This window comes from Poecile atricapillus, chromosome W, assembly GCF_030490865.1.
Source record: "Poecile atricapillus isolate bPoeAtr1 chromosome W, bPoeAtr1.hap1, whole genome shotgun sequence".
NCBI classification, from domain to species: Eukaryota; Metazoa; Chordata; class Aves; order Passeriformes; family Paridae; genus Poecile; species Poecile atricapillus.
The window spans coordinates 91,600,030-91,622,753 of record NC_081288.1 but is presented as its reverse complement, the minus strand read 5'-3'; positions in this window follow the sequence as shown (position 1 = coordinate 91,622,753).

Below are 22,724 nucleotides of genomic sequence, written 5' to 3'. Positions count from 1 at the left end.
ACTCTCTCGTGGAGTCGAACTGGAGAAGTTTTTTCTCTGGTTTATTACCTCAGGTCTTTTTTATAGACTGATATGTGAAAAGTACAGAAAAGAAACTCTTATTGGTTAGTAAACTAACACATCACCATCACTGGTCAGTGGGGTTCACCACCCCTCGACTTTCTCTTGCAAGAAAACAAGGAACAGACAAACAGCACCTGCAAGGCTGCTTTCTATCTCTGAGGATTGTTTTAATTCCTCCTTATGATTTCCCAAGCCACTTTCTCAGGCAAGACTGAGAAAGTTATGCGGCCTGCTGTTCCACAGGCACTTTGCTCTCTGTTTCACAGTTAGCATCCATAGGGGGTGGCCTCCAAATGGAGAATCAAAAAAGGGAATTACTTTACTAATTGCTCTTCTAATTGGACACTATTGTTAAATATGCTACTTTGTTAAACTTATAAAATTGTAGAAGTCCTGTATCATGTGCATTTTGCCATATTTGCACCTGGAGGCCTCAAATTAAAGACCAGCTTTTATATTACTTCCTATATTAATATTGTCCCTAATGTGTCTATTGGAGCCAGAGGCACAGAGTGTGTGCCCTTATCTATGATTCCTGGCTCGGACATCCAAGAAAGCACTGAATTTCACATAACACCATGGAGACAACTGTTAAAGTATAGAAACTGAGGACGTGAGTGTGTAAGTTAAAGAGTTTTCTTAAGTCACTAGGTGAGAAAGAGTTTAAGGTTTAAGCTCTTTTAGAAAACAAAAAAACAAGATGGAGGATTTAGGGTGTTGTCTCTTCTTCTTTCTTCCTTCTTCATCTTCTTCTAGGGATTTTTGGGTAATAATGATTGGATAGAAGATGCTGCAGTGCAGCACACAGGTGTTGGGTCATTGGGTCACTAAGAAAACTAATTTACTTGGCATTTGTTAATTAGATAAATAGACATATAAAAGATCTTGAAGAAATTCTTTGGTAGCCATTTTACACCTCTCTATCTTAGTGTATATAGCTCCTTGTACTCTGTATATATGTAATATAGGTAAGAGAAGAATAAACAACCAAGTTCGAAAAAGAGAAAACTGCCTCTCATCAATCGCAGTCCAAGGGGGAAAAGAACCCAGCCACCAGTGTTGCATCGCCTGACATGTTGCCATAATTCTTTAGCTTCCAGCCCTGGGAAAACTTCCTACTAGCTCCAGTCCACCAGGGATGGGAGGGGTTCGGCAAGGACAAAGGTAAAAGACCAAGGAGGCTGTCTCTTCCCAGGACACTGGCCCAGTTTATTCCGAAATGAACTCCAGGGAAAAAAGAGACTGAGGAAGGAATCACAGGGATTTTTAAACTGAGGGAAAAAGGGGAGAGGAAGGTAGGTTACAGCCAATGGGGTGAAACCGAAGAGGAGGGGCGAGGGGGAAGGAACCAACACACCACAGACCCGGGGGGGAGCAACTGGGTAAAACCACTTAGCGTAACATATAGTGCAACACAACATGTCTTTTTTTCCTTCTAGATTTTGAAGGCATCACAGGGAGGATATTATATATTTGATACCCATTTCCTCTCCCTTGACCAGTCCTGTGACATTTCATGTATTTGCAAAGAAGCACTAAAGTCTTAAACCAGAGGAAAACTGCGGTTTGGTAGGTTCCTGAAGGAGGGCACAGTCCTTGCACAAGCAACCACCATGGCAGCCTGAAGAACAGCCCAGGCTGGTTCATTGAGGACTATCACCCACACAGAGCAGGAGACCTGAGTGCATGACCTCCTGCATGTGGACTGTTAGCTGTTGGCCCCAAGGATGGCTTCCTATGAGCTCCAGCTCTCAAGGCAATGCTGTAGTTCAACTTCTTACCCAATGATGACCTGGCTCATGCAGGGTTGTGCCTGTCCTATGGCTGTGATGATCATGGAAACATTTGTGTGTCAGCTGCACAATAGTAACACTCTGATGTGCTACTATCACTCAGGATGTGACCCTGAGTTTCACATACATGTAGGCATGAGAGGCACTGAGAAGCCTGTGAGCCACATCTGTCTAACGAGTCATATGGTCCTGGTCCCTGAAATTCAGTTACAAATGTCTGTAAGATGTGTATAAGCCAAGAGCAAACTCAAACGCAAGTTACATGCTATCATTCCAAATCTTAAATTCATGGCATAATTTCTCTCTTTACTGAGGCCATTCTCACACCCAAGAAGTGAGACAAACTACTTTTCAAGATGAGTGGTAAACAGGGGGGAAAAGAAAAATAAAAGAAACTCAAATTTACCCACCCATGCTGGGAAGTGGACATCATGCAAGGACCCTAGGGTGAAGGGATGCTTTTCCCATCGCTCAAATGAGGCTGTGTGAGACAGAAGAGGAAGAGCAAGGCTGATCCCATCTCTGCTTACTCTTGCCCTGCTCTGTCTCTGGGCCAGCTAGTGCTGGCAATATTGCAGAGGCAACCCATTTCTAAAAACAAGCTTTTTCTGCTGTGGCTCTGTCCCTTATAGATCTACTCCCTCCCACACCAATAAACTCTCTTGCTCTTTAGGATCCTTGGTGCAACCATGCACATTCCTCTGCAGAGCAAGGATAGCTAACCTCAGCTCTGCCTTTGAGAAGTGTAGTGATTTTGGTTCCCCAATCAGAGTTTCCCACCAATGCACCAATTAGTGTAGTGGGTTCAGTGCTGGCCAAATGCTAGTGCACCCACTAGAATTATTTACTCATTTTCTGCTGTGAGATAAGGATTAGGAGGAGAGCAACGCAGGCTCAAACTTTAAAGAGTATAAAGAAAACTTTATTAACAGAACTAAAAGAAAAATAATAAGAAATCAGAATAAACCTTCAGAACACTTCTCCTCCCCCCACCTCCTTTCTTTCCCACTGACAATATAGAGACAAAACCTGGGACTTTTAGTCAGTTTACCAACTCTAAAATAGTATTTCTTCAGTTCTCTTAGGGTGATGAGTCTCTCTTGCCATGCCATGGAGACTTCTCCACAAGAAACAGTTCTCTCGTGGCTTCAATGTCACAGTGAAGCAGCTGCCTGGGAAATGGAAATCTGTTCGCCTTGTGAAAGTTCCTCCCCCTCCACTTACAGCTTTCCCCACAGCTGTTTTCTAGGGCTCAATCTTTGGCTAATGTGGTACACTTTTAAGGATGAGATATTCAGAAGCAAGGGTTCTCTTCATCTGTCTCTGAAATCATCCTCATCTCTGGGAACAGAGATCTTCCCTGGTGGCAAAGCCTCTTCATCACTCTTATCTCACTCTGTTCAAGCTTCTCATGGGATTACAACTACTTCAACATTTGCTTGCTTCAGCATAGGTGCCTTTGCTCATGTGTACAGTTTGAACTCACCATCCCCCCCATGCTTTTCATGAATTACAGGGACATTCTAGTGTATCATAGTCCATCACCATGGCCTTAAAAGAGAATTTCAGCTCCTAGGTTTGAAGCATCTCTTTCTCCTCTCTCTGGATTTTGGCTCTTCCTTCTTCACTGACTTTGGTGTCTCTATGTTGTTCTCTTCATGTGCCTTCACCTTTTCCTTTCCTCTGACTTGGGAGAGGATTGATGTCTGTAAGTTTCATCTGTTCTGGGAAGTTTTACAATGCTGAAAGAGTTAATCTTACCCGAGCCTGCATCAGGAATTTGTCTTCCTGTTGGTCACGTGATCTATGCTGGGCAGTGGCCAGAGTTGTTTATGGTGGAGTATTTTTCAGCGGCCATGCTGGGGGACGGGATGACTAGGATCTCAGCAGCCAGGCTAGGACTCAGCAGCAGCATACCATGGGCCGATGGCTCCCCCTCCTCCTGCCCGGTGGTTGCTGCCAAAACTCAGCAGTGTCAGAATTTCAGCCGAGATGCTCTGCAGGCTGAGCCAGATGGGCTGCATGGTGGAGCTAACCTGGCCTGAGCCAGATGGGCTGCATGGTGGAGCTAACCTGGCCCAGCCAAAGCTGCAGCAGAGCAGGGCCCGGCCCCCGCCAAGCTCCACTGGGCCCCGTGGGCTGCGTGGCAGAGTGGGGCCTGGCCTGGCCAGTGTCCAGTTACCTTTTCAAAGGCCAGAAGCAAAAGAGCTTCTTCCGGGCTTTGTTAGTTTTTAAATGTGACTTCACAGATGCGTGTTCAGCTTTCTTAAGTGGTTTAACAAGGTGTCAGTATTCAAACTAGCTGGCTGATTGGTTCTGTTGGGTCCAGAGTAAGCTGTTAGCAGTCCTCACAGAAAATCACTTTTGTAACTGATGGATTTTCTCTTTAACTAAAAACTAAGCTATGTTTAAACCATGACAATATCCATGGTGCATGTGTCAGGAAATGCCTAGCATCATAAAGTCACCCTAGGACAAAGGAGTCAAACTAGGCTTTTGCTAAAGAGAGTGGTGATTTTTATACTTTTTTTTTTCTTTTTCTGATTTTTTGTTTAATGATCTATGCTAGGCTATGCTGAAGAATCAGGCAGAATTGACTGCTCTGGTCTGTACACCAGATGGCCTCAGTAGTATATATTTCAATCCTGATCATCTCAAGATGCAGCCATCACTCCAGTTCCTTTTTTTTTGTTGTTATCGCAGCATGCTTACAGTACAGTGAAACAGCCAAGAATCATGCAACAGGATAAAAAAATAGAAGATAAAAAAACATGCATAAATGGTATTGATATCAGAGCGTACCTGTTAAACACACATAATCAATTGCCTATTTATATGAAACAGCTCTGAAAACAATGAGTATGCTGTGTTGTAGCTACCTGGAGGAAGAGAGATTTGGTATCCTCTTCTTAAGCTGTGCAAAGAGAAATATAGGTCGGATATTAGGAAAACGTTTCTTACAGAAGGGGTGATAAAGTACTGGAATAGTCTCCCCAGGGAGGTATTGAGAGACTGCCAGCTTATTCACCAGTCTTCACAGAAGTAATCGTGAACGCTGTTTATTTCTATTATTAACACACCTTTTATAGGGTTCTACAGGGTCCGCGGGCAGAGCAAGCTACTATTGGCTAGTACACACATGTCGTTCTAATTGGGAACGGCAGAAAGAACGACACGGACTCTCAAGGGAGTCAGAACAGGAGAGAATCTCTAGTTTATTGTTTCAGTCATGTTATATAGACTAGTTCGTCGAGAGTACAGAAAGGAAACTCTTATTGGTTAGTAAAGTGCTACATTACCATCATTGGTCAGTGGGGTTTACCACCCCCTGACCTTCTCCTGCAAGGAAAACACGGGAATCAGAAAACAGCACCTGCAGGCTGTTTTCTGTCTTTGAGGATTGTTTTGAATCCTCCCATGAATTTCCCAGGCTAGCTTCTCAGGCAGGCCTGGCAGGCCATGGGGCCTGCAGCCTGCTCCAAAGCTAGCCTCCATAATTCACCCTTTCGGTTTAGGAAAAAAATAAAAAATGTACAGTGTTTGTAACATCCTGCTGGGCCCTGCAGGAGGGAGAACAAACACGGCACAAGTGGGTTGTTTTTTTTTTTTTTTTTACTAGATATTGGAATGGATATTAATTTGGAATTTTGGTTTATGATTTTGATGTTTAAAGATTGTTTTCTTTGCAAGGATTTGACGGTTGAGTCAAATATCTTTAACTCAGTGAACTAATACAAAACATTGTTAGTCTGTTCAAACTGACAGTTTAACTTGTCAATATAGTAGTTTAAAAGAACACTAAAGTGGTACAAAGTGAGCAAATTTGGGTTTCGCAGGGATTGTAGGACTTTGGTGCGGTTCACCCCCTGCAAGGCGGGGGGGGAACGCGTGCTGGCCAGGGCACTGCTCGAGCCCCGGAACCGTCTCGCGGGGCGGCTCAGGTTCGCAGAAGAACAGAACCCGGCCCGGCGCCTGTAGCACGGTCTGCGCGAGCGCGGGCCGCACTGACGGGCACGGGGCGGAGCGAAGTTCGCTCCCTGTCCTCCCCGCCGCTTCCCCGCTGGGGCGCGGGCGAGCGCGGGGCAGCGGGGGTGTTGTGCAGGTCCCGCGGCTCCGCGCCGACCCTCGCGGCTCGCTCCGCGCGGGGCGCACACGCGCGGGGGGAGCAGGGGCGTCCGCGCGGGTGCCGCGGTCTCGCGCTGCTTCCCGTGGCACAGAAGAAAGGAGCTCACAGGGCGCGCGCGCGCGAGCGAAAGGGGGCCTGGGCTCCCCCCCCCCCCCCTCGCCGCTTCTTGGCCGGGTGCGGGGGGGGGGAATGCTCGCCACGGCTCTGGCCCCGGCTCCAGATCCGGGCTTCGGCTCGGCTTTTACGGGGTTTTTGCAGCCAGCCGGAGCCAGAGGGCTCGGCTGGCCGCCCGGCCCGCGGCCGGTGGTGGCGGGCGGCGTCCTGAGTTAGCTTTTTTTTTTTTTTTTCCTTCTTTTCCACCTTTTCTCTCTTTTTTTTCTCGCCGCTGCTGCTGCCGCTGTGGGGATTTTACCGGTGGCTGCGGCTCTTCTGTGTGCTCGGGCGTCTGCCTTGGCTCCGCGGCGGCGGCGGCGGCGGCGCCCCCCCGCCCCCTGGGCGCGGGGGAAGCTGAAGAGAGGGTTTTTCGCGGCCGCCCTGGCAGGTACTCGGGGCACCGGCGGAGGCTCCACGGCGGCCGCTGGCAGCAGTGCTCGCAGCGCTGGTCCTGGAGGGGCCGGCGGAGACTCCGCGGAGGGCGCAGGCAAAGGCGGTTCTCGCTGCGCTGGCGATGGCGGCGCCTGCGGGTGCGGTAAAGGCAGAGCCGAGCGATTTTCGCTGTTCTGTTGTTTTTCTGCTGGTAAAACCTGCGTGCTGAGCTCTGCGGATAGCAGGCGCTTAAATTTTTCTGGAGAGGGAGATTTCTGGTCCACGGATTGCTCCTGCCCGCTGCTAAAGTTCTCTAAGGGTCCGGGCAGAGCTGAAGGACTGCTACACAGTTCGGTTTCGCTGTTTTTAGGCTGGCACTGTTCCAGTGCCTTAAAAATCACTCCCCAAGTTGCTGCTAAGCTGCACGCACTGGTATCTCCCGCAGCTAGCTTAGTCCACAAGTGGTCTCCCACTGACCACCAAATCTCAAGGTTAAACACATCATTCACAGTCATAGCAAACTCCTGCGCTTTCACCCAGTGGAACAAAGCGCGTATATCTTCTTTAGGAATACAGAGTCCCATGCTCAGCAAGGCGTCTTGCCATGCAAAGCTGACAAGTTGCTCATCAGCTAAATCACAGTTCTCCATTATGAAAACTTTTTTTATCTTGGCGGCTCTGCGAATGCAATTATGCAAACGCTATCGGCTTGGGCCCGGGATTTCAAGCTCTGCTTCACCAAGATAGGCCGTTCCAAGCCCGCTCTCTGGCAGGCTCCACTATCCCGTTGGTTAGAAACCAGCTTCCTTTTGGAAAGCCCGGGAGAATTCCACTTTCCCCTCTAGGGGGAAGGGCTGGTGTTTTTCCCGCTCGCTGCTTACCCTCAGGGGATTAGCAGATGTCTTCACGTAGGTTGCTTTCTGACCTCAGGGGTCGGCTGCACATCAAGTCGGGTTATCAGACCTCGGAGGGTCGGTCCGTCATCACGTCGGGGTCACCAGATGTCGTTCTAATTGGGAACGGCAGAAAGAACGACACGGACTCTCAAGGGAGTCAGAACAGGAGAGAATCTCTAGTTTATTGTTTCAGTCATGTTATATAGACTAGTTCGTCGAGAGTACAGAAAGGAAACTCTTATTGGTTAGTAAAGTGCTACATTACCATCATTGGTCAGTGGGGTTTACCACCCCCTGACCTTCTCCTGCAAGGAAAACACGGGAATCAGAAAACAGCACCTGCAGGCTGTTTTCTGTCTTTGAGGATTGTTTTGAATCCTCCCATGAATTTCCCAGGCTAGCTTCTCAGGCAGGCCTGGCAGGCCATGGGGCCTGCAGCCTGCTCCAAAGCTAGCCTCCATACACACAGGTTTACATTCTTATCCTTGTACACAAGAATATTGTTTTGCTTTACTCTCTCTTCTGCAGGCAAGTTTCAAGGATTTTAGCCCTTAATATCACGACTTATTCCAGAGGCTGGTTTGTGCAGACAGGCCTTTACTAATATATCGTGTCCCCCATCTGCTAAAAAGCTCTCTATAATTCCCCCGTTCTCTTTTTGCACAAACCAGGCTTTGGATGCGGCTTGTACTATACTTCTACGAACACAAGATAACATACAACTTACAAGCATTATCACCATTAACCCTATAAATAGCATCCGTCCTCCCTCCAGCGCAAGAGACTTCAACCATCCAGTGATGCCTCAGCGGGCGAACCAACTTCCGATGGGATCACTATCTTCTTTCAGGGCATGTAACCCATCCTGTAGCTGTTGTAGTTGCTCATGGATGGAAGCTGAATGATCAGTAAGATCCAAGCAGCACATGCCTTCAAACTCCTCACAACCGTGTCCTTGCGCTAAGAGCAAAAAATCAATTGCAGCTTGATTTGGTAATACTGCATGACGTACACTACTTACATCGGCTGAAAGTTCACTTAACATTGTGGATGTTAAGTTTAATTCTTTCCTAGTCCAGCAAGTGAGCCTTTTTAGGGTGCCTAGACTTTTAGAGGCGGCTGATCCTGGAATGAAGAAGGAGGTTGCCCATATTATACGGCAATTCCAAAAGTCTGGGTTTCTAACATCATTACACTGTAACTCGTTTAGGCTTCGCTTGGACCGTCTATTGGTTTTCATTTTGTTAGCCATATTTGGCAATTGATGTAAGCTTGGGTGGAACAAAGTAAGTTTCCCAAGATAACATGGCCCTCCATGTGGACTAGCAGGAATTCCATTCCATGCCCTATCCCCACAGATTAGGAAGATGGAACTAGGTAAGCGCTTTGGTAGTTGTCCTGTGAGATTGCATCACGAGTAAAAAGCTTTACTCTCAGTGGCAGTAACGAGATCAACTATGGGGTTGACTGTAGCCCAGCGCTGTGTTACTTTGTCAGGATGATTTTTCGTCGGGGGCTCAAACATCATCCATCCACCTGAGGTATTGGTGGAACCTAGCAGATCTAACAATTCTGGGGGTTCCATGGTAACATTAAGAACCTCAATAATTTTCGCTTGCCAGCAGGCTTCAAGCTGTCTAGATGTGAAGCCAATGGTGTGATTGCACTCTTGCAGCATTGCCGATCGATTCAGTCGAGTCTTGTTGCTAACTAAACCTTTAAATGCTGGAGAATCCCATTCAGGGACTCCTATGAGACAGGTGCGAAAAGGATCTCCAGGTGTGGCTAGGCTCAAACATATTGATTTTTGACCAGTCAGGTGTGCTAAGGTGACCCATATGTTCTGTCGCTTTTGGATACTAGTCAGCAGACAGCTGGTTGGAGTTACACACAGCACAATTACCATAAGCAGTTTGTCCCATGCAAATGGCGTCATGTTTGCAAGCTCACGGCTAAAACATCAATCGCTAAATGAACTTTCAAAGGTGATTATGCTAGCTCTTGAAGGGGGAATACTTATACCTTATACTAATATAATAATCGCTACACAAGCTAAACTCCTTATCTTAACTATTATCTATCTACTTTTAACAGACATGTTCTGGTATATAAGTAGTCTAAGCGTGAAAGCAATTTGCAAAAAGGGTAAACACACAGCTAAAATTTGTTTCGTGCACAATTAGATAGTCTCTGCACTCTTCTCAGATCTTCACAGGAATTTCTCACAAACAGACTATGACTTGACACAATTCAGTCCTGAAACATTTGTTGTTCTCATGGTGTCAGCTGGCAGCCGATCAGAGATTGACTGAGGGCATCAACGTTCTGATTGTTCTTCAGATCCTTCGTGGCTGGTTTGGTCCATCGGCTAGGCACCCACAGCGGTCCAGCATCTGTGGAAACACAACTGTAACCACGCCCGTTAAATAGCAATGGACTCGGTCCCTCCCAGATACCTTTTTTTGGGTTCTTGTAGTATAACTTAACCTCTGGGGTAGCTTGCATCTTTACTTGACTATTGTGAATGACCACTGGGGGTTGCTCTAGATCTCCAACTAAACTGAGGAAATTTTGAGTGAATAACACTTGCTGCAATCGAATGGTAGGGTCTAATTGTTCAGGTGTTTTTTGCTTATTCAAATACTCTTTTAGGGTCCTATGGGCTCTCTCTACAATGGCCTGTCCAGTTGACACATGGGGAATTCCAGTTACATGTTTGACTCCCCATTTTTGTAAGAACTGAGAAACTCGTGTTCCTACATATGCAGGCCCATTGTCTGTTTTTATTTCTTTCGGAACTCCCATTACGGCAAAGCACGCTACCAAATGTCAAATTACATGTATGCTTTTTTCTCCTACTTGTGCAGTGGCCCAAACCATTTTTGAAAAGGTATCTATTGTAACATGTACATATTTGAGGCGACCAAATTCAGGCACGTGTTACATCCATTTGCCAAATCTCACAGGCTTGAAGACCCCTAGGGTTAACACCTAAGCCTAGAGTGCTTCCATATTGACTGCATTGTGGACAGGATTTTACAATGCCTTGTGCATCTGTTAAGCTGATATTAAATTGTCTCTGTAAGGCTTTTGTGGCTTGACGAAAGAGAGCATGACTCTCTCTTGCAGCTGCAAAAGAGTCTCTTGGTGCTGCAACAACAGGACTGACAAGCATATCAGCTTTTGCATTGCCTTCTCCGAGACCTAATTCTGTTTGATGACTGTGAATGTGAATGATGCAACAGGGCTCATTTCTGTCCTCTATAGCTCTTTTGATTTGAAAAAATAGTTGACACAATCGCTTATTATCTGGTGGTTTGATGAGAGCATCTTCAATACGTTGTACCACTCCTACCACATACGATTCTGATACAATGTTCAGCTTTCTGTCTCGCCAATGAGACAGTGCCCATGCGATGGCTGTAAGTTCTAATGTCTGCAGTGAGTCATGTGCATCTCCATCTATAGTTTTACTTCTCCAACTCGAGTCTTCTTGCCAGGTACAGGCTGTGTTTTTCCGCCGAGTTCCTGCATCCGTATATACTGTAAGGCCTTTTACCGGCTGTTTCACGACTTAGGGCTGTTGCAAACACCGCTGTTTAAAGATGATCTGCAGGCGTGGATCTCTAGGTTGCCTGTTGTGTACAGTTCCTGGATAGCTGAGCAGCGCTAAATGAATTGGTTCTCAGTGTCTCAGCATCCACTCAAAATTTTCTATCGTTATTGGCAGACTGATATGTTCCAGCTCAGCACCACTAATTTCCACAATTCGTGTTCTCGCTTTTTTGATGAGATAAGCAATTGCTTCTGTCCTCTGCCAAATACTCATTGGTGGCGTATACGGCATAAAAATCCACTCAAGGATCGCTAAAGGCTCTGCACATTTCTTCACTGATTGCACTAACTGTAGCTTCTTGGCAGACTGCTGGGCACCTTGATGGCTCTTAGGTGGGCCTTCACCCCCTTTCTCTTTTTGCCAAGCAGGCCACTGAAATATGATAGCACATGGTGCAACAGAGTGGTTACAAATCAAAAGTGCTAAAGGCACATCTGGCAATCTTCTGTCTGGTAGTGTTGAAAGCAGTTTCTTCCCTAGATAAATGAGACAGCTCTTCTGATCTGCAGAAAGGGTAATTTGAGTTTGGGGGTCTGTACCTTTCAAAAGGCTCAGTAAGGGTGGTATCTCATCATTTCGGATAACGGCAATGGCTCGTACCCATTGCAGATCTCCCACAAGCCTTTGTGCATCATTAAGGGTGCGGATCTCAGTGGTTAATTCCAATTTTTGTGGGTGGACTGATGAAGATGTCAGAATCCACCCTAGGCACTTCCATGGGGCTTGTTTTTGAATTTTTTCTGGGGCAACCACCAAGCCTTTTGCTGAGAGCTGGGCGGTGATAAATGTGAGATCTTCATCTTGGAATGGATCACGTTGACAAAACAAGATGTCATCCATGTAGTGATAAATAATTGTCTGGGAGAGCTTGGCCCGCACAGGTGTCAGTGCCCAGTGCACAAACAATTGGCACATTGTTGGAGAATTTTTCATCCCCTGTGGAAGGACCACCCACTCAAATCTCTGGGACGGACTTTCTTTGTTGATTGATGGCAAAGTGAAGGCAAATCTCACTGTGTCTTCTTTCTGCAGGGGTATGGTGAAGAAACAGTCTTTAAAATCTATGACTAGAAGATGCCATTCTTGTGGCAGCATTGTGGGAGAGGGCATCCCTGGTTGTAATGCTCCCATTGCCCACATTTGGTCATTTACCTAGCACAGATCATGCAGCAATCGCCATTTTCCAGACTTCTTTGGGATGACAAAAATTGGAGTATTCCATGGGCTAAGCGATGGTTGGATATGCTCTGCTGGTAGCTATTCTTTGACAAGTTCATGTGCAATTGCTAGCCGCTCCTGAGAGAGAGGCCACTGCTCAACCCACACAGGCTCATTAGATTTCTGCTGAATCCTTGTGGTTGGCGGCCTGTCAGCAGTGGCAATTACCGAAAAAGCGATTGATTGGGAAGGGTTAGTATTGCCCCGAGCTTGCTGAGAACATCTCGACCAACGAGCCCTCCAAGGCTTCCAGGCAAAGGCATGATGTATGGACATAAGGTGGTAGTCTGTCCTTCAGGAAATCGAAACTGGATCGGGTGTACACTTCTCAGCGGCGTGGAGTATCCTCCTACACCTTGTACCGAGCTTAAGGCTCTGTGGAGAGGCCATTCTCTTGGCCACCAGACTCGGCTGACGATGGTAACATCAGCTCCTGTGTCTAGCATCATCTTGACTCTTTGCTGCTTTGATCTGTGGCACAGGGTGATTTCAATTACTGGCCGGTGACTCATTTGTTGAACGAGATTCAGCACTGTGTCTCCTGTTGACCCAAATCCTCTGGCTCCGCGTCCAGGAGCACTTCAAAAAATGTCTTTCTCAGTTGCCACCTCTTGAAATAACACCAATTGAGCAATTCTTGTTCCCTTTTTGATCATAAGTGGAGGAGCTAAGGTGTAGGCACAAACTTGGATTTCACCAGTATAATCAGCATCAATGACTCCTGGGAGAACAATAAGTCCTGCAATTCCAGCAGATGATCTCCCAATCAACAAAGCACCAAGTGCACTGGTAACAGAATAGACAGGTCCTGTAACTCCAGTTGGGATTTTGCGGATGGTGCGGTCGATGAGTGTGACATCTACTGATGCTGCCAAATTGATTCCCAGGCTTCCCCTGGTTGCTGGTGGGTTGAGCTGCTGAATAGAGTTGGGCCGGCAACTTGTGTCCTCGCGCGGCGGCTCCTCGCGCTCTTGATCATGTTTTTTGCGAGGTGACATACAGAAGTAGCATGTTTGTCTTACTGACAGTGATCACACCACAAAGTAGCTGGACAGGATTTTCGAAAGTGCCCTCTGTTACCACATCGAAAACAGATGCTTGAAGGTGTGGTGGAGGGTTTGCATCCACTTCCCAGTTTGCTGATGGCTGCAGCAAGCAGACTTGTGGCTGGCTTGATGGCTTCTGCAACAGCATTGGCTACTAGCTGTCCTTGTTGCGTCTGATTTACTCGCAGGGCAATATCTAGCATGTCTCCCACATCTGCTTGCTTTGGGAGTGTGGCAAGGATAGGCTTCATCTTTGAGTTGGCATTCTCAAAAGCTAACAGTTTAAACATGTTCTGTTTTGCCTCTTCAGTCATGTCATTCTGAGCTTTTACGGCTGCTGACAGACGATTGATGAAATGGGGATATGGTTCCGTGAGGCCTTGCCGTACTGTTGTGAAGGAAGGATGAGGCTTGGAATCAGGCACAGCATTAAAGGCTTGACGAGCAAGCTGTGCAGACAAATGATGCATTGCAAGAGGGTAGTTTAACTGTACAGCCATATGACTGAAAACTCCTGAACCAGTGAGCATGTCAGGATTAAGTCCATACAATACATCATTTTGATCTCGAGGTCGATTGGCTTCTAGAACTGCTAACCTCTTCCATTCCTTCTCCCACACCATAAGCTGTGATGGAGTTAAAAGCAGATGTGCGAGATTCTGGCTGTCTATGGGACTGTTAACATCAGAGGTGAACAGCCAATCCAATGCAGTGTTTGCAGCTTCAGATTTAATGCCATGCTCAGTAACTGTCTTTTTGGCTTGCTGCAAGATCTTCCAGTTGTGCTGTTCATAACGTGGATTTTGCTGATCATATAAAGTGGGACAAGCTATTGCCCCTGCTTCTTGCCATTCTCCCTCAAGGATTGCATCTCAAATGATGCTGGACCACCTCTGCTGTGCTCTGTGTTTTCTGTTCTCTTCCTACAAGGTGATAGAGCTAGAACAAGGTTGTGGTGTTGACAGTGTTTCCAAAGGTGGAGCAGATGGTTCAGGACGCAGCATATCCTGTAGTTGTTGAACTGACTCTGCTCGTTGTCTCGGTGTTTGCTGCAGAGCTGCTTTCTCTTGCTGAGGCTGTGCTTTATTCGCACATAGGGTTTGTTCAATCCGAGCTTGAAGCTGTTGCACGAGCTGCTCTATTTGATGTTGCCATCCCAGTAACTCTTTCTTTGATGTAGTGTTGTCATCAATTGGCTCTGCTCCTGCTGCAAGCCGTCCGTCATCGGAGTGCATAGAGATATCATCATCGGAGGGCAGAGGGATGTCCTGCAGTCTTCCCCAGTGAACGGTAGATGGCATCGAAGGGTAGATCTTTGGTTTGCACTCTGTGGCTCTCGTTTCTGCTGACGTATCAGGCTCTGCCTGGCTGGAGCTGGCGCCCACTCCTTCCGGGGGAGCCGTCATTTCTACATCCGCGTTCGGCAGGGTAACTTCTGGCTTAGGCTCTGCCGGCGCGGCCGGAGCCGGGGAGGGCTCCGCCGGCGCGGCCAGAGCCAGAGAGGGCTCTGCCGGAGCGGCCGGAGCCGCATCGGCGCACCCCTGGGATTTTAAAAGTTCCGACCCAGTGCTACACTGCTTCCCTGTAAGCCCCTTCGCTGACCGGTCATGCCCAACCCCGAAAAATGCACTCAAACGGCTAGAGGACTCAGCGGGGGGTGGCTGCGGTCCGTCCGTCTCGGACAGTGCCATGGCGTCTAGGCAGCTGCTGCTACTGAGGATTCTGCCTTCATATCCCTTAAGGCATTTAACACAATTTTCCATACTGAACCAAGGGCTATTACATCTTTACTCTTTCCCGTGATTGCCGTGTCCCACATCAGATTCCCGGCATCCATCCATCCTTCCACCGCAAAAAGCAGTGAGGACACTGCAAAATGCCCACGATTTTTCGCCCATATAATGAGCTTATCCAGGTCCTTCTCCCTGGCTGCTTCGCCTCTTTTAAGGAGGATGCTAAGATGCAGTTTTTTCGCCACCGCAAATTCCGCTTCCATGCTAGCGGCAAACCACGAGAGGGAAGGTTGTGACCCTTCTACTACGCTCTCGCCTCCCGGCCTCCCCCAGCAGCCTGAATTTCCACGTCCAACCGCACCACATCTCACCACGCTCAGGCTGCCTATCCAGTGCCGATCCAAGCCCTCTGCTTCTCGCGCCCAGATCCGCTCCACTGACTCCAAAGCCCCTCTGCCCGCAGGAGGTCCCTGGTCGGAACGCCAAATATTGAGAGACCGCCAGCTTATTCACCAGTCTTCACAGAAGTAATCGTGAACGCCATTTATTTCTATTATTAACACACCTTTTATAGGGTTCTACAGGGTCCGCGGGCAGGGCAAGCTACTATTGGCTAGTACACACTGGTTTACATTCTTATCCTTGTACACAAGAATATTGTTTTGCTTTACTCTCTCTTCTGCAGGCAAGTTTCAAGGATTTTAGCCCTTAATATTACGACTTATCCCAGAGGCTGGTTTGTGCAGACAGGCCTTTACTAATATATCGTGCCCCCCATCTGCTAAAAAGCTCTCTATAGGGAGGTGGTGGAGTGACCATCCCTGGATGCGTGTTGCATTCTGGGGCCGCAGGATCATGTCTAGAGAAGCTACAGTTACCAGTGAGTGGCATGAGACTCCAATGAAATGGGCTTCTGCTCAGGAAACCATTTATTCAGCGCAGGAACAAACTCTGATCCAGAGACAGGGAGCCCCAAACAGAGGCAGGGTGATGGGTTTTGTGGGACAGGACCAGGGTGGAGTTTAAGGTCTAGGACTAATAGAGACAGAGCAAGGGAAAACTCCAGAGGCTCAAACCCAATCAGAACCCCTGGGTTGCCACCCCACAAGGGTCTGGGGTGGAGCAAGTTTTCTCGGGCTCACAGGGCCTATCCTCTGAGGCAGAGAATGGAATTCCCTCTTGCCGGGCTTTAAAGCCATGCCTCTCACTTTAACAATGCTAATCTGAAACGAAATCTTTGCCTCCCTGAGTGGGGGCACCTCACAGATGTGTTTATAAAAAAACTGGATGTGGCACTCGGTGCCATGGTTTTGTTGAGGTATTAGGGCTGGGTTGGACTTGATGATCTTGGAGGTCTTTTCCAACCTAGTGATTCTGTGATTCTTTTAGACCAAAGTTCTTAAAAAATAAAAGCCTCATCTGCAGGCAAGCATTTGGCATATTGGCACATAACAATTTTTTCATTGAAGAGGAGATGCAGGAACCAACAGGTGACTGATTAACTGTCTGTATGGGAAACTGCATCAGGTCTCTGAGAGGCTGATTGGTCACATGGAGGGAAGCTACTGATGGAATTTCTCATCTCACTGAACTGATTTAATATGTACACAAAGCAGGAGTACACTAATGAAATCTGCTAGAGACATAGAGGACACTTTCAATACAATGGAAAATTTCAAGACAGATATTTGGCAAGGTGCAGTTGTAAAAATTTAGGTTGTCCACCTATGGTGGCAGTCATTTGACTAAATGTAAATTTCTATGGAGGGCTTACCATGAATTCTTGCTACTGTTAGTAGTGACAAAAGCACTTTAAACATACTATCCATGTTTTCTTAAAGTAGATACCTGAGATACAACTAAAGGACTTTACACTGAGTGTAGCTATCACTCACAATTGATGGTAAAGATTCCATAAGGAGTCCAGGTCAGCTGCAGATGTGTTACTAAAAATCAATAAAAATAAAGCTCTTTAACACCAACTTAGTATTAAGAAGAAGGCAGTCTTTATTGCAACACCAGATGTACTATTATTCTACCTTGAATGCAGTGTAGGTTACCAGGAGGGCATGGAAAGGTCTTTTCTACTTTTCCTTCAAAACTTCAGAATTCCAAGTTGTAGTAGGTTGATGTTGGCCAGATGCCAGGCACCCAAAAAAGCCACTCACTCCTCTGCTGCAGCAGGACAGAGGACAGAAAATTTAACAAAGGATTCAAGAATAGAGATAAGGATTGGGAAACAGATTATTCATTAAATACCATCAAGGGCAAAACAGGTTTAACTTAGAGATATAAGGTGAATTTATTGCTAACAAAATCAGAGCAGGATTATGTGAAGCAAAACAAGCCCTAAAAAACACCTTTCCCCCACCCCTCCCTCCTTCCCAGTTCTACTGCCTACCCCAGTGGTGCAATGAGACAGGGAATGGGGGTCAGTTCATCACCCATGGTTTCTCCCACTGCTCAGAAAGAGGAGTCATTCCTCTGCTCCACCGTGGGGTCCCTCCCATGGGAAATAGTTCTCCACAAACTTCTCTGACATGAGTCCATCTCACAAGCAACAGTCCTCTGCAAACTGCTGCAGTGTAAGTCACTCTTCCACAGGGTGAAATCCTTCAAGGACAGGCTGCTCTCACCTGGGAGCAAGGGCCCATCTCTCCATGGGTCACGCATGGGGTCACAGCCTCCTCCCAAGCATCCACCTGTTCTGGCATGGGTCTCCTCCATGAGCTGTGGTTGGATCTCTGCATCCTCATGGATCTCCATGGGCTGCAGGGGGACAGCCTCCTTCACCATGGTCTTCACGATGGGTTGCAGAGGAATCCCAGCTGTGGTGCCTGGAGGACCTCCTCTCCCTCCTTCTTCACTAACCTTGGTGTCTTATAGATGTACAAAACACTCACTCGTGGTGAGAGACTTCTCCAGGGTCAAGCTGTTCAGGTATAAGCAATTTATTATATGGGTAAAGGGAGGAAGAGACCTGTATCCACCACCAGCCTCGGTGTACACGTGGTCAGGGAGGGAGAGAGAGTGGAGCGAGGAGAGAGATAGTTTAAGAGCCAGGGGAGAGAGTTTAAAGAGAGAGGGGAGAACAAGAATAAGAGAGGGAGAGTGGGGAGAACAAGAGAGGCTAAAGAGAGAGGGGGGAACAAGAGAGCTTAAAGAGAGTTAGGAGAACAAGAGCATTAAGAGAGAACACAAGAGTATTAAGAGAGCGAAGTTCTTGTTACAACACATTATATCTTTTTCTATAGTGAATATTCTAATTCCCAGTAACCAATCACTATGAGACATACCCACTAAAGAATTTACATATAGCCTATAAGAACTACTACATTACCATACAGTGTTACATTTCAAACTCTAAAAGCTTTACAATTTTTTCTCTTGTTGCTTGACCTTTGGATTCTCTATCAGCAGAAGGACATTGTTTCATCAACAGGGATTCTCCTTTAGCTGGCGAGGCTATTGTTCTTTGGATACTTATTAACTAGCACTCAGTATCCCATGACTCAAAGCTAGCTCTCATTTCTACTTGGATTCTAGGCTTCATATTTTCAGAATCTTTTGCTAAATAATCATATTCATAAGGTTTCCCTGTTTCATCCTCCCCAACAGTGTCTGCATGTTGTCTTCTCACATGTTCTCACTTCTGTCTTCTCTGGCCGCAATTACACCCTCACAATAACTTTTTTCTTTCTTTCTTCTGAAATATGTTATCACAGATGTGTTACTACCATTTCTAATTGGTGCAGCCTTGGCAGTGGCACATCCATATTTGGAGCCACATCCATCTTTGGAGCCACCAGGGATTGGCTCTGCCAGACACAGGAGAAACTTCTAGCAGCTTCTCACAGAAGCCACCTCTGTCGCCCCCCCAATACCAAACACAGGCCATGCAAACTCAATACACAAGTCTAGATATCCAAACTCCCCAGATTTTTATGGATGAACAGATGGATCTAAAGCAACTGGTCCTGAGAGGGTTATAAATTGACAAAGTCCAGCAATTTTTCTAAAAGAAATCGTGTATAGATTTAAATCTGTTTATCTCTTTGATATGGCCATCCATACAGCAATTCATAGGGACTTAGTTTAGGTTTTGACCCCAATTGAATTCTGACTCACAAAAGAGCCAGAAGAATGGTCTGTGACCATCTTAAAGACGTTTCTTGGCACATTTTACTAATTTGTCATTTTAAAGTCTGATTCATCCTTTCCACTTTCCAACTTAAGTGTGGTTGCCAAGGTGTATCTAAGTCCCATTTTCTACCCAGTGTTTTGCTCAGCTGTTGCACCACATCTGCTATAAAATGTGGGATTCTATCTGAAGACATCCCGAGTGGCACTCCAAGTCTTGGTATGATTTCTTTAAGCATAGTTTTTTCCATTTCCCTAGCTTTATTGGTGCAACAGGGAAAGGCTTCTGGCCATCTGGAAAATGTATCCACCAATACCAAAAGATACCTATACCTGTTTTGTCTAGGAAATTCAGAGAAATCTATTTGCCAATAATCTCCAAGTGAATTTCCCCATTTAACTGTTCAAGGAAGTGGCCTTTTCAGTCATTCTAAGTACAGAATTTTGGAGACTACATATCATGGGTTCAATTCCCCAAGGGGTTTTGTTATGTTCTTTTTCCATTATTTTCCTCATTACAGAAGGTGGAACTGTTGGCTGTCTGTTACCCACCATCCCTCCTGATTCTTAGCAGCTTTTAATATTTTTGGTAAACACTGATCCTCACTACCATAATTAGGCTTAAATTCAGATATGTCAATTTGTTTTTGTGGCACTAACACTAGGATGCCTTTTTTGGCTACTCCTCGAGCTGCTTTGTCTGCCAATCAGTTTCCCACTACTAATGTTGTAGATTGATGTGATTTGCAATGCATCGCTGCCACCTCCTTTGGTTTTTGAATTTCTTCCAAAAGTTGTAAAATTTCTTCCTTGTGTTTAGTAGATCATCCTTGAGCTGATAGCAGTCCTCTTTCCTTCCATATAGCTCTATGGACATGAATTACACCAAATGCATACCTAGAATCAGTCCAAATATTCAGTCTTTTGCCCACTGCCAAGTTCAATGCTTGTTTCAGTGCTCTTATCTCTGCTTTTTGGGCTGGCATGTTAATTGGTAAAGATCAAGCTTCTAATATCTCAGTAGCATTCACCACTGTTTATCCTGCTATCCATCTTCCATCTTTTATGAAACTGCTCCCATTTGTAAATAACTCTAAGTCAGGATTCTCTATTGCTTCATCCTGCAAATCACTTCTGCTGGAATATACCTGTTCAGTGGTTTGGAGGCAATTGTGTCAGGGCTCCCTCATCCACTGCCTTTGGATTGAGGAACAAGTCTAGATTTGTGGCTATTGTCTTTAAGTCTCCATCATCCTGTTCCAAGAACACAACCTGGTATTTGAGCATCTTGCTAGGGGATAGCAAATTCCCCCCTCTTTTTCTCTAATATGGATGTCACCATGTGAGGGACAAAAACAGTTATGTGCTGTCCAGTCATGAGCTTCCTGGCCTCTTGGATCAGTAGAACGCTTGCAGCAACCGCTCACAAGCATGCTGGCCATCCTTTGCTCATGTTGTCCAGCTATTTGGACAAGTAGCTCACAGGTCTCCTCCAGGTTCCCAACTTCTGCATTAGGAACCCCAGGGCTAAATGTTGCCTCTCATGTACAAAAAATTCAAAGGGCTTGGTTACATCAGGAAGCCCTAATGTAGGTGCTGCCATTAATACCTTTTCAGTTCTCAGAAGGCAATTTGGCACTTGGGACTCCAAACCAAGTGACCTTTCTTTGTCTCTTTTAGAGCTTCATAGAGGGACTTCACTAAAAGTCCATAGTTAATATCCGCAACCAGCACCACTTGACCACTTCTGGAAAACTTTGTAATTCTTGGATATTCCATGGTTATGGAGTTTGGTAGATTTCTTCCTTTCTGTCAAGGCCAAAGATTCTCTGCCCTTGAGTGATCCCAAAGCCCAAATATGTCAGGGTTGCCTTTCTTATTTGAGCTTTTCTTTTAGTTACTCTATAACCATTCTGTCCCAGAAAGTTCAACAGACTTATGGTCATTCGTAGGCATCATTCCTGTGTGTCTGCTGCCAGCAGAATATAATCCACATACTGTAAAACTGCTCCTCTGGTGTTATTTTTCTTCCACTGTTCTAACTCTTTTGCCAGTTCATTTCCAAATATTGTTGGGCTATTCTTAAATTCTTGTGGTAGGACAGTCCAGATTAACTGAACTTTGCATCCAGAGGTGGGACTTTCCCATTCAAAAGTGAATATTGCTTGACTATTTTCCTCCAAGGGTATGCAGAAAAAGGCATCCTTAAGATCAATCACTGTAAACCATTTATATTCCTCTTTCAGTGCTGTCAAAAGTGTGTATGGATTAGCTACTACTAGATGGATATCTGGTACTATTTTATTAATGGCTCTTGGATCTTGTACTAATCTATATTCTCCATTCTGCCTTATGAATGGTAATACTGGTGTGTTATATTCTGATTCACACTCTTTCAGTAACCCATATCCTAAATTTTTTCTATAAGCTTCTCCAACTCTTTTCTTGCCTCCCACTTGATAGGTTATTGTTTTGCCTTACCAGTCTGGCTTCGAGTTTAAGAGGAATCCTCACCAGTTTGGCCATCTTTAATTATCCAGGCATCTCAGTTGCCCCTACCAGTGGGGTTATGGCATTCTCTACCTCCTCTGGGATTTCTTCCATCTCATTGGATTCCTGTAACATAAAAAAAACCAACTTTGACTCAATGGCTTTTTATTTGGGTATTTGAATTTCTATTTCCTTATCCTGGAAAGTTATTTGAGCATCCAATTTTCCCAACAAATTTCTCCCCATCAAGGGGATTGGGCATTCAGGCATATATAGAAACTAATGGGTAATCCAATTATTTCCTAATTTAAATGTCATGGGTAGTAAGAAGGACCAAGTTTCACTTTTCCTTGTAGCACCAATTACATTTATCACATCCTTACTAAGTTTTCCTTTACATGTATTTAATACAGATTAAGTTGCCTCTGTATCTACCAAAAATTCCACTTCTTTCCCTAGCCTTAATGTAACCAGGGGTTCAGCTGGGTTAGAATGCCCCGGCTCACTTCAATATTCATTTTCTAATGTAACATTGTCTTGGTTCTAGAAGACAGGTGTCTGCTAGGGAGAGCAGGAGCCTCCCTTGGGATGAAAAAATGTAGACCCCCTCCCTCCGAATTATTATAATTTTGAAATCAAGGGGCCTTTAGGCAGAGATCTGGGGATAGGAATAACAGTTCTTTACTAGTATAACAAGGCAAACAAACAACAATAACTACAGCATTAACAAGAAAACAGAACCAGGGGCCCCGTGACAGCTTTCTCGGCTGAGACGGAATGGAGGGGAGGCTTTGTTTTCACAAACCCCCTCGGGCAGTCAGTCCCGGTGCTCCTGCAGGGCTCCGAGGAACAGTCGGCTGGAACAGCAGGGACGAGCTGAGATCCTGGGCTGGTGTCTGAGGTGTATCAGCAGCTCCGCGGCGGTGCCTGGCACTGCCACACGTCCCGGCAGGGCAGGGGGTGCGAGGCCACCAACAAAGAGGGGAGAAGGAGAAGAAGCAGCAGCTCCGTCTGGGTGATGGCGAAATTCCCTTCTCTCCACCGCAGCAGCTCCGCGACCCAGCAAACGAACGTCCTT